We start from the raw sequence: 19,754 nt of genomic DNA on the forward strand, positions 1-19,754 counted from the left end.
CTGGATGCAGGCAGGGTGCTGCTTACAGCTAAGGACACACCTGCATAGGACAGCTCTTCAGCATGCTGAATTCTGTGGGTATTCCCATACAGAAGTGGGGTCATAGTGTACTCATTCCCAACAGCAAGCATATGACCTGTGGTAAACCTGTGGCTGATGGTGAGCTGAGCTGAGTGCATGTGTGATATTGAAGCTACTTGCAGCTGATTCACAGATATACCTGGGATATTCCCCTTATGCTGCCTTGTGCAGGGACATAGGCAGTCTGTAATTACTTCATAACTGTGACTTTTGTGGTCTGCCAGTGATTGGCCAGACTACATCACTATTCCATACTACAGGGACAACTAATGTGCTGCTAACCTGTCTGTACAATTCCAATGTTGTGTGCAGCTGACAGTTACATTTTATGTACTCTGTCTAAGGTCCTTCCACCTGTGTACTGTGTGTATGTATGGGCTCACATTCATGGCATGTCCATCTTTCAGAAGGTGACAGATATTGACATCTGGACAGTGAGTATGGACAACTGCTGACATGGGTATGTCTGAGAAGCATTGCGTTTGGCACTGCAGTTGTCAGAACATGTCTCTGTCAGCCACAGTAGTGTCCATAAGCCACCAAGATACAGCCCTCCATGCCTACATGCTGACCACTTACAGACAATATTGAACACACTACAGCCTAACACACAGACCCCTGCATATTATACACATGCAACAATTTATCCTGTAGATTGGGCCAGCTCTGGTAATCTGTGCTTTACTGATGCTACTCCTCACACTTGCATGTTACTGCATTTCTACATAAGATTAGGGGGGGGGGGCACACCTGACAACTGTAATCTGTGCAATGACTGTACTGGCATTTCAGGTTCTCTGTTGGCTTCCACATCATTTTGTATTCTGACCTGTCATGCAGACTTGAGGCATATCAGTGGAGTACAGATCTTAGGTTTTATTGACCTGCATTTCAGTTTCAAGCTTCTTACCTGACAGAACTAACCTACAACTGCCAGACCTGTTACAGTCTGCCTGTGTAGGTCTGGAGGGGGGTTGTTTCCCATTGCCATCAATTGGAGGCCTTAGCCCAGACCTTCTTTATGGTCATCTACACCTGCCCTGCTGGCTGAAACTGGTGGTGGGTATATGAGCCTCACTGACATGCATGTGTGTGTCCTTTAGGCCACCACATGTACTGCAGTGGGATTTGTCATCTTGTCTAGTACCGCCTAGTGTATTGATACCAGTATTTGTTATGGATTTCATGCTGCCCATATAGGTGTCCAGTATCTGCTGCCATCCCATTCAGCCACCCGATTCCCTTGCATCCTCGCATCCATAACATACATACAGCTATCAGAACATATTACTCCATTCAGTAATTGATAAGAAGAGTGACTTACCTTGTGGCTGGGCCAGTATTGAGGATGGTGCTAGAGGGCTGACTATGTCGGATGCACATAGTACACTTCCTATACATGGTAAAGCACAGCTAGTGTCATATTTGGCATCCCTTTTACTGTATGTGTGAATCAGAGAGAGGTGTCATTCCCTGGGTCCCTACAGTGTCAGTGTATGTACTATGCATTGCCTCTTTGCCAAGGCCTAGGCATACTGGGCACACCTCTTTCTGCCCACATGGGCAGGCTCAGGTGGTTCCTCCTCTCAGTCCCTCTGTGCCGGTGATGGCCTTGGAAATGTTGGGGGTGCTGTGTTGCCTTGCCCCATGCTGTTTCTGCTGCAGCTCTTTCCACAGGATCATATTGTGTAGCATTTGTGTACATGTAGCTGGAGAGTACTGCAAGGCTCCACCGGATATGTCCAGGCAGCAGAATCATGACTTGAGCATCCCAAACAAATGCTCTATTATGATTCTGGTTTGTGCATGTGCCTCATTATGGAGTTCTTGTTCAGATGTTTGTGCATTTCTGAAGGGTGTCATCAGCCACCGCTCCAGTGTGTAGCCAGCACCCCCCACTAGGTGGCCATATGCGATGTCCCCAGTGGCAAATGACTGGTACAGCTGTGTCATATGCCAGATGTGGGAGTCATGATAGCTTCCAGGGTTGCCAGCACAGACATTCAAGATAATGCCCTGGGCAATGTACATGACCTGGCAGTTGATGGAGGGGAAGCCCTTGCGATTTATCTAGACCCTACCCCGCTCACTGAGTAGTGCTTTGATGTGTATGTGCGTTCAGCCTATAGCACCCACTACCTCAGGGTATTCTGCTATTTGGTGGAAGAGGTGCATACTGCTGGTCAACACCTCATGGGTGATGGGGAAATATATGTGCTCACCAGCATGTGCTGACATGGTATCTAGGAAATGGTGGAGTACCCTGGATGCTGATGCCTGTGAGATTCCCATAATATCCCCCAGTTGTCCTTTGGAAGGTACCTGGGGTTAGTATTCGTAAGCCTATACATACCTTAGTTTCCACTGTGATGGGTTCCCCTCTGTTGGTTCTGTGTGTGAGGTGGGGCAGGCACAGCTCAATAATTTGCTGTAGAATGTCCCTGTCCACCCTATAGCGCTCCACTATCGCCAACTCATGTAGGCCCTGGTAGGTTACCCTGGGTCTGTACACTCTTCTCCTCCTCCTCACTGTAGGATGGTCATCAGCATTCACATCCTCACCACCCTCAGCCTCTTGCACATACTGATTTATGAGAGCAACAGCAGCCCCTATCATTTTGTTAGTTTTGTCAGGTAAAATTTCCCCCCTCTGTGTACACAGGTGGTGTAGAGTTTGTGGGAAAAACCAGAGTTAGAGGGGTTTGCATAGTTTATAGTACTGTGCTGGGCTGGGCTGCTGCCTGTGTAATTGGCTGATTCTGATACATTTCACCTACCAGCTATGCTAGTTCTCCTTGATTGCCCTCCTAATGCATTTTTCCCTTCCAATTTCAATGCTGAGGTGCACCACACATACCTAGTGCTCAGATGTGAACTGAGCTGCTATTTCCTTTTTTTTTTTTTTTTTTTAAACCCGGTGCATGGTGTACACACCTGTTTAAGCAGGGAAAACAGTGCCCAACAATGTGAGACACACCCCCTTCCTTAGCTCTGCTTAGTTAAGAGCAAACACAGTCCGCAGGCCTCCAATAGGTTTACACCAAGCATGACACACCCCCTACTGAAGTCATCCTTTTATCCTGGCTACATGGTTTCCTATTCCTGCACCTGCATGGTTAGGTGCAGGCTTCCAGTAGGTAGAAATCTGTGATTCAGTATAGGTCCCTTCATTTGCATACCCCAGTGTGCAGGTCCATAGTTACAATTCCCAAGCACACGCTTTCCCCTTGGCAACCAGTGCTCCCTTGTCTTGTTTACATTCTTCCTGCTATTGACCATAATGGCAAAATGCAGATTTCTGTTAAAAGGCAGTTTTTCCCTTTTTTTTTTTTTTATTTTTGGCACCCCGTGTTTGAGCGCCGCTGCCCTTAGCTTAAACGGCTGAGATTGGACAAAAAAAATAAAAGTTTTATTTTTATAAAATGTATGTGCCCTTTAATGCCAATGGCCTTATATTTGGCCATTGGTTTCTCTGTTCTACATAATACATGCTTTTCACGAGCTGTCATGCCTCCGTTTTGTCAAATGCAAAAATGTACTTGGCCACTAGTCGAATAAATTTGTGCACTGACACTGTTCCTATATGGAATCTTTTCAGCTTGTTGGATCACAAAATCAACTCATTTGCATGGTTTTCACCAGAAAATGAGGTGATTTGCATACTGAATGGAATTCCGTGCAGGAACAGTACAGGGCCGCTCGTGCACATGAAAACAGCCCTATCCTGGATTGCACGGTGACCATATTGCATTCAGGAGCTGCTACACTGTTCCTGCATGGAATTTGGCCATTTGTGAATCCAGCCCATTATGTGTACCCCTGCATGGGGGTGCAGGAGGGCTTGCCCTCTGCAGAAATGTAGTAAAAAGTGTGTTTGTTAGTTTGGTGTCATTATATGTGGAGGGGAAGTTATTTGCATGTGTTTTGTAGTGTTCGATGTTGTGATGCACATTTTAAATGTTATGAAATTCAGTGGTATGGGTTTTAGATGTTTTGGGTTTTAGATGTTATGGTTTTAATGTTATGATTTTAGATGTTATGGTTTTTAGATGTTTTGAAAAGGAACCATATGGTTACACTTCAAAACATCTAAAATGCATAACATCTAAATTCAGAACATCGAGTCCACAACATCTAAAACCCAAAACATCTAAAACTCATAACATCAGAAATGTATAATATGGAATAGTGTATCATGAAATGTGCAAATGTTATAGTTTAATCTGTTATTCTTGTGGTATCAGTATGAGATGTTATAATTTTTATTTATATAGTGTAGGAATTTATACTATTTATATAGTGTTTATTTTGCCACTCTGTATGTGTTTTTTAGGCCATACAGGTAAGTGATATAGACATTATCCCCTGGATTCACTATCCTTCCATGCAGGACTAGCTTAGTCCTGCATGGAAGCAGCCGTTTAGGAGCAGGACAGCAGCGCACCATGCATATCAATGAAGGCGCGCTGCCTGAGCTCCTAAATGAACACAGAGCATGTATGAGTGCAGGGGGCATGTCTGAGAGCAGAGCTCTCAGAATATACATGCCCCTGAAATCAAGAACAGCAGTTTAGGAATAAAAATGAGTGAGACCACTCATAGGTGTTCACATACCCTCAGCAACATCCCCCAAGTTTACAAGAGCAATAGTTAAACCATTAAATATAAAGAAGTGTTTATTTTTTTTATGAAACAGATTAAATTGAACCATAGGTGCACAGGTTTGCCCATCACTTAGCTATGGTTAATACAGCTTAAATGGTACAAGAGGATAAAAAGCAAGATATATGCAAATGAAGCAGTACAGCAATAGTGTAGTGGGCAGAGCATTCACCTTACCAGCAGCCATTCCCGGTTCGAGTCCCACTCCAGTACATTCCATTTCCCATGTCAAATCACTTCATGACCAAGTTGTTTTGTTGCATAACCTACTAAATAACATATATTTGTGAACTGGAGTACTGCATTAAATGCAGATGTGAGGTGTCATTGTCATAATGTTGTAAAGTCCACAGATAATCACAAGTGACCCATATAGTATATGTACACAAGAATCAGGGATACAAATGGTAGGTGAATGTGTAATGAATGATAAATCCATACATTTTCCAAATCCACCACCTTCACAAGAACCATCTGACATTAATGTCTAAATTAGCATTGTGGTAAGTGGGAGTGAGCAGTAGTAAGCAAGAGTAAGCATATTTAAGCAGTAGTAAGTGAGTTTAAGCCCGTTTGTGTGGGGGCAAGCAATGCGCACACAGGTTAAGCAATATTGATGCTAACTCTCTGTAAGCATATTTAACCAAAGTTTAGCATTGCTTACCTTCACGCAAACCTGTACAAACTCACTTACAATTGCTTAAAAGTGCCTTAATCACTCAGTATGCAACAGCCGCTGTCCTGGCCAGAAACAAAATAAACAGCCTTTGCTGGTCTTGAACCCAAGACCCTATACACTATAATCACATTAGTTAACGAGTATGCCATCACAGCAGAACATAAGAGTGAGGTATCACCAAACAGATCTCACCATAGGAAAATCAAACTGAACATGTGAAAGGAATCTATTAATAATTTTATGTTGTATAACCTACTACATAACATAAATATGTGAACTGGACTACTGCAGTAAGCCCTGATGTGAGGTGTCATTGTAATAAAGTGTTGAAATCCCCTTATAAACACATGGACCCCATACAGTGTACGTACACATGAATCATGGATACCAAACACATATATAACATGTAATGCATAATAAATCAATGCCAAAAAGCACATATAATGCAAATTAAATATTAAGCAATGCTAAACATTGCACAGTCCAGCTTAGTAGGTGTAAGCAATGTGTAGGCCAGCTAACTCAGTCTGCCCATTGGTATACTGCTTTAAGCAATGGCAACCTTAGGTAAGCAGGTTTGCCCATAGCTTAGCATTTTCAAAACCATCTGATCATGGTAAAGTGCAGAAAACCAGCCCTATTTAAACCCAACGGGTGGGAATAAATCTCATAACTGGTTGCAGCTTCCTCCTATAGGCACTATGCCTGGTATGGGAGAGTGTGTGTGCTTTCAGGTGCAGTGCTGGGGCATTCAGGAGTCCAGAGTCATGGCAGGACTCCTTGTGAAAGACCATGATCAAAGACTGCTGCAGAGCCAGTACCAGGGTTCCCAATACAAAGCAGAGATCTGGGACTGTCTCACCATTGACCTCATCAGTGCCACTGGCATACCCCAAACTGGTGAGCAGGTCAGGCATCACTATGCTGACCTGAAGCGGAGAAAGGGAGATCTCTTAGATCAGTGGATCCAAGAGGCTAGGAGGACAGGGGATGTCTCAGCCATGTGTAAGTATCAGTCCACTAGCTGTTTAATAATTGCCAGCTCATGTATATTATGGATAGGTATGGCTAAATATTCCTCATATGTCTTTCACAGTGGCAGATGAGGGGGCTGCGAACCAGGTAGCCCATGCCTGTAGACTGCAGCAGTTGCGATGTGAGGCAGGATAGTAATACTCTTGCATGTACTGTCATGGGAAATAATTCTAAAAGTAGTAGTAAGTTAATTGCCTGTATAAAACCTGTATTGTTTAAGGCATGTACTGCATACACCAGAGAATATGGCATGAAAAGTCTCATATAGGTTGTATGTAAATAAAAGCATAATAGCCTGAGAATAAAGGTCTAACTGCTGGACTGCATGTGTTTACTCTGGTATCATATGGTAATGTAGAATTGCAATCACTCAGTAGTACTGTTGTACTAAGCACTGTTACTCACACTGTGCTACATAAATAAAATGTGTAGGAATGTCTGTATATGACTTCTATAATCCCAAGAGGTAATATAGTACAACTAAGAGAGACTTAGACAGAAAACAGTGAAAAGACAGACAATGAAATCCAAATAGCACACTCAACTGAGATGTGAACTGTTGTATTTTTAGCACACACAGCCATTGTTCGAATCCTGGGAGTGGTAGTAGGCTGTATGCAGAATCATACCCCACAACTGTACAGATATGTCCAGAATGTCCAGTAAATCGGCCCATATCTGCTGCCTGCCCCCCTGGCAAATCAGAGGGATGATCCCAGATGTTTAGGCAGCAAACAAGACATACACCTGATTGTCAGACATTTATAAGAACAAATCTGTCACTCAAGCAAGTCCCCAAAATGTTATGAGAGTAATAAGCCAAGTATGTCCCATCTCCACCCCTATGTTGTCAAGCTGTGACCAGAGTGTGTACAGTAACAGAGTGAGATTTATGTGCATAATACTAATGTGGAATCTGATAATTTGTGTGGCAACATTCAGGTAGTGCTAACAAACAGTGCTCCTACATGTCTGTCAGATATGAACACTGTGCCTAGAAATAAAAGATTGATATCCTGTACTGGTAATGTTTACTCTGGTATTGTATGGCATTGTTAGTGTTGCAGTTGCTCTGAATAATAAGGTATTACTCATCACTGTCACCCACACTGTACTACATAATGCAACTGTCTAGGAATTCCTGTATAAGAGTGTTGTAATTACAAGGCCAGACTGTAAAACCACAGGAGAATTATAAACAGAAATCAGACAAAAGATACACAGCAATATCTATATAGCACACTCAACTGTGATGGACAATGGTTTAATTTTAGCAGACACAGCCAAGATTTGAATCCTGTGAGTGGTAGTAAGCTGTATGCAGAATCATACCCCACAAGTGTAGAGAATTGTCCATAATGTCCAGTTAATCGGCCCATTTCTGCCGGCTTTTACCCTGTCCCCCTGGCATATCAGTGTGATAATCTCTGACATGTAGGCAGCATTTCATGTCATATAACTGACTGTCAGACGTGTACATATTTGGAAAATGTCAATGAAAACAAACCTGTCATTGTACATTTCACTAAAGGTTTAAGGGGGCAATAGTGGAAATATGTCCCGGTTCATCTGCACGTAGTGAAGACATGCCCAGAGTATATGCAATAAGAGATGGACAGATATGTGGAAAACAGCAACCTGGAATCTGGGAATATGTGCAGAAACAGTTAGGTAGTGTTAACAAACAATAACTCCCCAGGTATACCAGGTAAGAGGTGTATACTGCAGGAAAAACTCAGTTCATGTATATAGTTGTCGACATCCATACCACTGTCCAAACTAAAGTGATAGGGTAGTGTACTGATACATGTACAGATCACAGCACTACTAGGAAAGTAATGTGGATTGCAGGAATATACTAGTTGTTAATTGACATCTTTCTCTCCCCCCAACCATATCTGCAACAATAAACTAAATACATAACTCAACCGGTATGTGCTGCATTAAATCTACTGTTGGGAAATATGTCCTACTGTTTGATAATTATTTAAATTTGTTTCTATGCATGTGCTATGTTGAAATACTCCCGCATTGGTGGCATGCTGCTATAAATGTACCTGCATGCTGTTTTAATGACCATTGTGGTTAGATATATGCATGTGTTCTGTTTGCTATGCAACTGTTCCATATCTGTTGTTTGAGTTAATGGTTTGGGTTAATGGGAGTATCTATGCATGCTGTTATACCTAATCCTGGAACTTGTTGACTATTTCTAACCCACATATGTTGATAAAATATAAACACCATAGCATGTTTGGGAAGGCCGGTCCTGGTGGACCCACCTGTCCCACCTCAGCTGGCTGTGGCACCAGGCACCAGCATGTCTGGGGCCCAACCCGGAACCTCCTTGTCCGTTGGTCCTGCACCACCTTTGGGTAGAACCACCTCAGGGGATGGGCTTCACCACCCCCTGGGAGCAGGTATGGACAGGGCACTGTCACCAGGTCCGGGTCGTGGTGCGTAGAGAGCTCCGCAGGGAATTCGGAGATTTGCTATGCCAGCTTGAGGGCCATGTGTCACAACTAGAAGGTTGGCTATATAGCAAAGCCCCCCACCTATTTTGGTTTAAAAGAAGAAAATAACACAAAAAGTACAGTATTTATACAAAAATAGGTAGTGGGCTTCACCCCCACCCCCTTACTATATATACTAACTCCAGGGTCACACTACATTGAGGAGGGGGACAAATCCCTGTTATTTGCCTTAAATTCCTGCATTTACTAGTTGTCAGTGAAATGGTCTGTCAGTGAAATGGGTTTCAGTGAAATGGTCTGTCGATGTTCTGAAGGTAACTTGTGTGTGCATGTGTGTGTGTTTGTGTGGGTGTCCATGTATGTATATGTGTGATTGTGGGGTTGTTCATACATCAGCAGTACATGGACATGGGCTGACACATGACACACCAGGAATACTTGTCTGATATGTAATTACAGGACAGCTTATATTATAATAAGGTCTGTAGCATGTAACATGCATGGGGAGGGAAAATAGACACCAGGTATACCCTTAAAATTGCAATCAGCAGAAATGTGAAGGACTACCCATGTATGCAGCACTACAGATGCATTGGGTAATTACTAGACAACACCATGGAGTGCATCCATATATTACTGTTGTCCACATAATAAATTGATTGAGCAGCAGATCTGGCATGTTCTGAGCAATAGTAATGTATGACACTACAGTGTATGACATTATGGAGTGAATGTAGTAGCCCCTAACATATGGGGGCTTTGTTCATGATGTCTGGATATACCCAGGGTGAACACTGGATGACTGCACTGAAGCCTTGTAAAACCTACTCCACTCAAGTCAAGGAGGTAATGGAGTAACAGGTCTTGTGTTGTAATCACTTGTCTAGGCATTTATTGGAATGATAATTTAATGAGTAGTATTAATGACTATATGTTAACAAGTGTGATGCAGGATGGAGAACTTACGTGAATGAACATGGGACTGTCTGTAAACTCAGGGACAGGTAGGTATTTAGGTGGAATTTCAGTGTGTGTTGTGTGTGTGTGTGTGTGTGTGTGTGTGTGTGTGTGTGTGTGTGTGTGTGTGTGTGTGTGCGTGTGTGTACTGTTATGCAATGCTGTACAGGTCTTAAAGTGCATTTCTTGTTTTTCCCCCACAGGTGGCGAAGTGGGTCAGGGTCCCTCCTGCATGCAATCTGATGTTGGTGTCCATACAGACACCGAAGATGATGATAGGACTGTTGAGGCACAGGTGGGGTTGTCAGAGGCTGAAACTGTGCCATTATTTGACATCCCCCTGTTAGCCACCCCAACCCTGCACACAGTCACAGTGCCTATAGATACCCTACCACCTGTGGCCATAGCAGATGGACAGTTGGCTGTTGGTGGCAGTGCACAGGAAAGTGTGGTATCTATGCCTGCTGTGTCTGGTCACAGAAGGCATAGCCGGATGTCCAGTAGGGCACCACATAGGCAGATGCACCGGGCTGCTCGGGGGAGGGATGCTGGTCATCATGCGCCTGGTAGAAGTGCTACAACTGATACCACCAGGTGCATGTTTCAGACTGTCATGGGGGTGCAGCCACATATGGAACTGTACACCAGACAGGGCCTGAGGCTGCAGAGCGCTGCTCTTTCATCTGTAAGTGACAACTTCCATGAACCTGCTGGTGCCTTCCGTGATTATACCGAGGTCATGGATAGATGGTTGGGTGAGATGGTGGGCCTCATTGACCATGGATTGTCTGTGCTCGAACATGTGGTGGGAGTGGGGTGATGGCTGTGTAGATGTAGGCCAGCAACACCAACAGCTGGCAGTCGACGTGTACAAGCTTGGACTCCAATGCGCTCCCATAGTGGCAGTACCAGCCCTAGCACTGCAGGGGGGCGCTGTCCATACCACACTACAGCAGGCCACATGTACATGGCCCTGGCCAGTCCCAGGAGGGACCTGGTTCCAGCAGACATCTGTCATCATCAGGGGAGAGTAGCACATCGAGGCCTGTACCTTGACATGCTCATGGAACCCCTGGCAGGCACAGTCTGCATGTCTGTAGCCAGAGGTGGTGAACTGCACACCCTGCCAGGTATGGTCTGCAGCTGACCAAGAAACACCTGATTTGGGCAGCCACATGACAGAACTGTGTGCATGCATACCCACACAATACACAAACACACCTAGGGCAACCCCATACCTACATAAACCATATCACCATGCCCATATCAGCTAATTACACTTCTCACCCTCACACATGGTTTCAAACATATAGCCCACCCTCAGTCTCTGGCAAACCAACAACACACCCTGTGCATATGATGATACCTGTGCCACATCCCTGTCATCTATAACATCGATGCCGTGACATGCTAATATGGTTCTGATGCACGTGGTGACTGTACTACAGTGTACCAATGTATTGCTGTGTAACATGTCAGCACTAATGTTTAATGCTTACATGTCAGGTAGTGTAGCTGTCCAGCCATGATGCATTATAGCTGTTAGTAACACTGAGTGATTGTGGTTTCCATAATGTTATCCATTTGTGTTGTAGGTGTACAAGTGTCAGCAGGAGGATGGTCTGCAGTCATATTCCACAAGGGGTATGGCACTGTGGTGACACCATAGCTGTGACATATCCTGGGTACAGTTGAAGACATGTCACAGGTTTGTATAATAGTTACTGCCTGTGCCACATGGACAGGTGACTCCTTGGGACATGTATAATAAGCAACCTGATGTAGATTCATCCACATACATGCACACTCTTACTTGGCAACACAGGGACTAGACCCCTACCCAGGTATGTAGTGCTACTGATGTGTGTGGCATTCATTGCACACACCACACAGCATTTAGGATAAGGTGTATTCCAGGTTACATGTCACATGCAGAACATTCCCAGACATGTACAGTATGGTAATGGGGGTGTAATGGTTGTATATGGACAATACATAGTGTGACATAGCATGATATACACATTAACAGGCACATAACAGGCAGACACACCTCCGAGAGACCTGGGCATATCGGTGCTAACTAACTTCTCAGTGTGTTCAATGTGTTACAGGTGGGCTGCACACAGCACATGCATAACTGGGCTGGATTGTGTTATCAGTTACCTGTATGGTTGATGGTGACAGTGGTCACCATACAGTGGTACATGGGACATGTACTGGGGGTACCATGGTTTAATGACAGTGTACACAGCACCCACACCCCACTGTGGATATTGTACACACTGGAACCCATGATGACACTCTGACATACCCAGCATCACACATTGCCCACTACTGCGATACACCCCATTGTCCATTCCAACAGTGGTACTACAGGGATATGCATCTACTGCACATGCCACAGGCATAGTAGGGTGATGCATTGTCATGCCTCATCTATGGGCAGCAACATCACTATCTGTAATATTGTGTGGCAATGCATATTGTAATAGGAATATGTGGCCTTGGAATGCTGTACCCTACAAATATACATATATGCGCACATGCACACACATGCCAGAACTCAAAAGGTATCCCATGTCTATCAACCCATATGCACAATACTTTGTGCTGGTACTGCAAGGCTCAGGTAGCCATTAGGGAGAGGAGCATAACAGGGTACACATAATGTCTGGTACAACAGCAGCCACATCTAACTATGGCAATGTGTGTTGTGGTGGGTGTGAAGGCCCTCATGCTATTACCAACTACAGGTGTACTAACACACAGACACTGATATCCTCTGTAATGCACACATACACATTTGTCAGTACTAGGGTGAATCGCTGCAGGTTGTCATAGGTGTGTACCTGGCTATTGTCCAAGCAGAGATGGGAAGTGTAGGGATGTGTGTACAGTGGTATCATGCCACCTGCCATGTGCCAGCAGGAAATCTATCGACAGGCACCACTGTGGTGACCCTCAGGGTAAGACTGACATGCATTAAACAATCCTCTGGGTGCCTTCTGCAAATGGCCACTGAGGTGATCCAGTTGACATGTATGCAACATGTATTACAACACATGGTTAGTGCCTCTGATGGAGACCTGTACCCAAGCATGTTCTATTAACTGTGGTAGTGTAGTGGAGGTACATGTGGCATGTGGTGAATAAAGGGTGTTGTGTCCTATCTGTGCCAATTATAACATAGCTGGGCAGACATGTCAGTGTCAGTCAAGCATAGGTTGCCTGTATGTATCCAAGTTGGACACCTGCCATCTGTACAGGGACTGACAGACATCATCTTGGCAGCTAGACATGCAGTAGGATGAATGCGTCAACAGAATGACGTCTGACACCAATATGTATGCCATTACTACATGTTGGAAGCCCTTACTGACATGAGATGTACAGACAAAAGTCTAGAGTTACTTTCCACATGTCACATTATTATCCAGTAGGAGATATATACTGTGACACAGCTCACATACAAAAAACATGACAGTGAGGCCTCAGAGTCCAGTTATGCATGCAGGGGTGTTTGTTGCCAGTACTATATTTAGCAGTCTATGCTCGCCTGGGAATGCACTGTCAACAATAGTAATGGCATGATACACTATATGCTCATGTGATGGCACGTAACCTGGATTACTACCTTTGTATGTAACATAGTCACACAGATAAGAGTGACGTACTGGTCTTATATACTCGAGTGTCCCAGACATAACACTCACACCCCTTGCTACTGTAATAACGGCACATAGATGCAAGTTTTGTACATGATATTACATACACTTATTACAGATGTCATTACCTGCTATGTTAGCAGACTGGGATGTGAGCACTGGTTACCAGGGCTGAGCCATGCTTAGCAGGTGTCAGCATTGCTGCAATATAACAGCTGAGCACATTTGCACACTGGTAAGCGAAGCCTTCATGGTGTAAGCACCTGTATGTTTAACCATACATTAGCACAGCTTAGCTTCACCCAAACCCATGTACACACACTTAAAGCTGCTCAAAAGTGCCTTAACCACTCCGTATCCAGCAGCCTTTGTTCTGCTCAGCAAGAAAATATACAGCCCTTGAACCCAGGACCCTGTACACTATAGTCACAACAGTTAACCACTAAACCATGACAGTTGTGAAGACATTTGTTGTTTTCCTAATATATCTGTTAGTACACATACTGAATAGTATTGAACAATTGCTTTGACTTCCACAACTGTGTAGTACTTGTTAGTGATATTACTGTTACATCACATATGTTGTTATATCTAAATGTACACATATCAGATAGATAATGTGTGATACATTTGGGAAGTTATACACAACAGTAATGTTTACACATGACAAGGATAAGGATATATGCATATACATGTGTAGATATATGTCTACATGTACATACACACACATATATATATATATATATATATATATATATATATATATGTACATCCTATATGCACATATATACTTATTTTTGTTGATATATATGTAGATATCCATAACTATATATATATATATATATATATATATATATATATATATATATATATATATATATATATATATATATATATATATATCCATATATGTATATAGATATATGGATATGTATATATATATATATATATATATATATATATATATATATATATATATATATATATGTATATACATATAGATATATTTCCATATATGTTTACCATATGTCCAGAACGTGGAGTGGAGTCCTACCTCAGCACCAATGGTCTCAACCTCTTAGTGCAAGGGGATGTCATGTATGTATTCCAGGTAAATATGTAGACAGTTGCTACTGTAACAGGGGTTGTCTTAACAGACATGTTGTGTGTGGGAGGTCACATCTGCTTTTGACATGTATGCCATCGGTTACTGACAGACATCCTAAGGAAATCATAGTACAGTACCACTGATAGCACATTAATGATCCTTTGGACTACAGCAGATATATGACCAATATATGTGGACAGTCTGGCACTCTCTGGTCAGTCCAGAGGTGTACACAGATCCCCTTCCTGCAAGTCATGCGGACCAAGCCTGACAATGTGGATATTAACAGCCATGTACATGGCTTTATCACATAAATACTGGACTACATATGCCCACACAGTTTATGCATTCACACACGCCTGTATGTCCTGACACTTAATAACTGGTGGTGCAGAGTTCACATGGCCACATACTACCCAATAGTTAGTGGCATACATCTGTCCAGAATCCCACTGCTTTGTCAGAAATACACAACAGTTATAGTGGCCTGGCAGCAGTATATCTTGCAAATATCTGAACATAACAGCACACTGGGTAACTAGACTAAGCTTCTGTGCATATAACAAAGCACTGTGCAAACTACAGGTAGACTGCCACAACACTGGACTACATTTTGTATGGGGGAATACACATGTACCTGCAAATGTAACAGGCTCTACAGGCAAGTCACAGCACAGCATAACAGACACCTTTGAGAAAATGCATACCCACAACCGATGTAAACACAGCCACAGCCACATGTGGTATGCAAGCTTAATATGACACTATATGGACTGTCTGATAAACACCATCCTCATATATGACAGTCGCACACTAATCCTACATAAACTGGGTCACAACACAGTGTGGTCCAATGACTGTCTGTGGTACGGGACATGTGTGTGTTTGGCCCTACAAGCATTTGAGCCAATAGGGTACCATACACTGGAGCAGCATGTAACATCAGATAGAACAGGACCAAGAACAATGGCATCTACCACAGTCTGTGCACAGGCCAAGGTACTTATTTGCAATGCACAAACTGTCGACAATCACCATAAGTACACAGACCCCAGTACTGTACACACAACCACAGAATTCCAAGGTTATGTCCTCAGAAATAACCCCTACAATATATAACATGTATAGCAGTTTGATATCTGACTTGCTTGTTATCAGGAATGATGTCAATAAATAATGGTGTACAGAACATATGCACCTCTTGCTGCACGACATATGTACAAAGGTTGATAGACTTGTGGCTGGAGCCACAAACATTGAGCCAATATTGGCATGTTGCTGTTATACCCTCATACATTTGCTGTTGTAACAGTGTTTGCTGTGACATATGTCCTATGAGGGATATGAAGTCAGTAACTCTCATGGCTGTCACCATGTACTGACTACAATCCTCAGACTATGCTTCTGCAGTTCTACAATAGGTGATCTGTGAGTAACACAAGAAACATAAGAGTCCAAAAACTGCCCAGTCTGCAGATATCCCTACAGGTGGGAGTTTCCTCAAACACATAATACTGTCATGACAGGTATTAAATCATGTAGACCAGCCATATCCACACCCACCATGTTAAACCAACATTACTCTAAATGCAGAAGAGCAACACTTACATGCTGTAGTCATGTCTGGCACACCCCCCCTCCTGTTTGTTAGCCTGTCTCCACAGTGTATGTTGTTAGAGGTAAATCCCAATACCATCTATGATGCTGTCTGCCAAACACCAGCATGAGGTCCTGCTCACAGTGAATGAAAAGGCTCAACACTCACATGGTGTTCCTAGATATTGGAGTGTGTTTCCATGCAATTGGCTATGTAAATGTTACCACAGCTGTTCCACATGCAATCAGCTAGAGGGGGACTGCAATTCGTGGAGAGGCCATCAGCTGATCATGAGCATCACTTACAAAACACAACCTGCTACCTAAAAACAGGAGGTGTACTTGTCCACATCCACCAGAGAGGGAGTGAGAGAGACAGACAGATACAAAGTAAGACAGGGAGATGGTGGGAGAGTAAAACCTAAGTATGTTGGTGTCATACACTTACCAGTAGGGGGGTTTAAACCCCTGACTGACTATGTATTACTACCACATGTCTTTGCAGTTATTGCATGTGCCACATAGCTTACATGCTGGGGAAGTTGTCCAAAGATATATGTGATAGTGAGTGACATCTGCAACAGTGATATAGGAGTGATAAGGTAGGTGTAGTACACGTACCTGTCCACATGAACAGGTGTCAACATCGACACAGCCACTCTCTCTCAGGGACTCACACACATTAACACAGTTGGCAGGTTCAGGTATAGACTTCCTAACTAGCTAGTTTGCCACAATACAGTAATACACAGGTATCACATGCATCACAGGGGCTATCCAGATGATATATGAGCAAGGGGTATGTGAAGGTGGCTGACATCAGACGGCATGCTTCAGTAGGTCAATCAGAGGTGTAGTGAGTGTGAATGGTGTTGACATCATTATACTCTACACACACAGACACAGGGTGCCAGTACTGACATGCATGGATGCATTGTTTCACAGGTGTGTAGTGGCTGACTGTGCCAGAAGGCTGTACAAGACTTGGTGAAGGGTATACCTTGGCATCAGGCCACATGACAATGGTCTGCAGTGTGGCTTAGAGGTGTAGTGTCTGGATTGGCCCACACAGGTAGGTATTGTATTTACCATCCAGTCATCTGGGTTACTATTGTCAATGGCCAGTGCTGTGCAATGCTTGCCATGTATGTGTTCTATAGTCCATGACATGGACAGTGTCTGGGATGTGCACACATTCCACATGGATGTTCTGTGACATGTGGAACTGTACTTGGGGTGTCCGAGCCATGTTGTGTACACAAATTGTTATCGTCAGATATACCATTCCTGGCCTCATGTGGTAGGAACTGGTAATGGTCACCAGGTTGACCCTGCACCTACATTGGCAGCATGATACAGATATTCCCTGGTGTCAGTGGCATCTGTCCATACAGGGCACGTGTTTAAGTAATGGTATGTCCTTTGTGGGTCATATTTGATGGCACTACAATTATTGCAGACATCCAGTGGGGAACATAGTGAAGGTGCACTGTCTGCAATTATGTGCCTATTGTAATGATGGGAAATGGTGCCATGCCCTCTGCAGTCTGCTGCAATCACACCATGGTTACTATCTGTGGGTAATATGCAGGGAACTATCAACAAAGTGGTTGTTGCCTAGCCGAGCGTGTTTGTGTATGAGACATGAGTTGAGAGCGTTCTCTGGGTAATGCAAGGGTTGCCTAATTTGTTCACTAGGCCTTGATGTCACATGTAGAGAGGTATGGATTGGCAACCCTAGCCTCTCTGCTGTTTGACATCTGTTATCATTGGACATTGTGACATATAATAGGCCAACGATATAAGAAATTTGCAAAACCTACTCCACAATGAGTCCAGTTGTTACACACTCACAGCCACCTCCACACAGGATACAAATGACAAACACAGAGACACACACACTGAGTCTCACAGTTGCCATGTCTAGGATTGGAACTTCTACCTAATTAGTACATCACATTACAGCATTACATAGTTATAGCACATGCCACAGAGATTACTGGGATATTCCTTTCCCAAAGGTGTATTTCAAGGTGAATGACATCAGCAGGCTTGTCAAAAAATGGCAATGGAGGTTATTGTGAATGTGCATGGCCTCAGACAAACACACACACATCCACACTTGCCATGTCTGGGAATAGAGCCCCTACCAAAATAGTATATCACACTACAGCATTATGCTGTTATAGGATGCACCACAGAGATTACTGGGCTACTCTTTCCCCAAAAGTGTATTTCAAAGTGAATGACATCAGCAACCTTGCCAATGTTGGGCAATGGAAGGCGTAGTTCATAGGTTCATAGGGTCATACATTGATACTAGGCTATCTGCCCTATGCCCTATACATGTATAGACATGATATTTCTCTGACTATGACTTCCCACAATATATACTTCCCTGCACCCCTGTCTAGCAGGGCAGCTGACATGATCTCTGGGGTGAATGTCCTATCTCCCATTCAATCATCCAGGTTCCTGTTGAATAGGGCCAAATGGGCACTCTGCTTGACATGTGTGGGCAGTCCATTCCAGATTTTGTGGAGTCTCTGGGTCAGGAACACATCCCTCCTGCATGTATTGTTCATTGTGATGACAGGATTTGGATTCCTGGAGCATGTGGCTGTGAGGGTTTGGAATTCTCTAAGTGTAGCATGTCCAACAGCTGTGGGTTTGACATGGCATGTTATGTTTAGCAGAGATCACCTCTGAGAACACAATATGTGACAGAGTATTGCTGGCTGATTTTCAGATGGTCAGTGTAGGGCATCTGATTTAGGCCTGTGGTCATTTCATGAGGTATGTTTGCACCCTCTCTACTTGTTGCAGATGTCTTGTGAGATACATACATGACAGGCCATTGTAGTCTGTACTGGGTTTACTGAGAGATGCCTACAATGGGACAATGGGCTCCTTTTCCTGGATGTAAAGCCTTTGATGGGAGGTGCACCACACAGGTGGGTTTCCTGACTGTTGTGGTGATGTGGTTATTAAAGGTGAGATCACTGTCCACCTGTGTCCCTATGTCTGTTATCACACTTTAGGTGTTTAGTGTACTGGCACCTATGTGGTACTTCAAAGGTGCATGTACCTTCCCAGTGGGGATAGCTGTATATTTCTTGGTATTGATCTTGAGGCCATGGCTCAGGCATCGAGCATGTCTTTCTATAAGGCCATACTGTAGAATATCCACATCATGTGGGGATTCAATATTGGCTCCCAGTGTGCAGTCATCTGCGACCTATGTTTGCCGGTGTCCCTTATTGTTGGACTGTACTTCAGATCAGTAGATGCCAAATGATGGCCGTGCCAGGACTGAACCCTAAGGTACCCCAATTGTCAGTTTTCTGGGACTCAGGTTGGTGTCACCTACATTTACAGTGTGGATTGTGTCAGTACAGCATTTGGCAGCCCATCAGGTGACATTGGGATTAATGGCCAGCCTGCTACATTTATATATGATTCCAGACTGAGGGATGGTTTTGAAGGGCTTGGTGAGG

Source organism: Protopterus annectens, chromosome 4.part0 (assembly GCF_019279795.1).
Source record: "Protopterus annectens isolate FY-2018-M chromosome 4.part0, PAN1.0, whole genome shotgun sequence".
In the NCBI taxonomy this organism is placed as follows: domain Eukaryota; kingdom Metazoa; phylum Chordata; order Ceratodontiformes; family Protopteridae; genus Protopterus; species Protopterus annectens.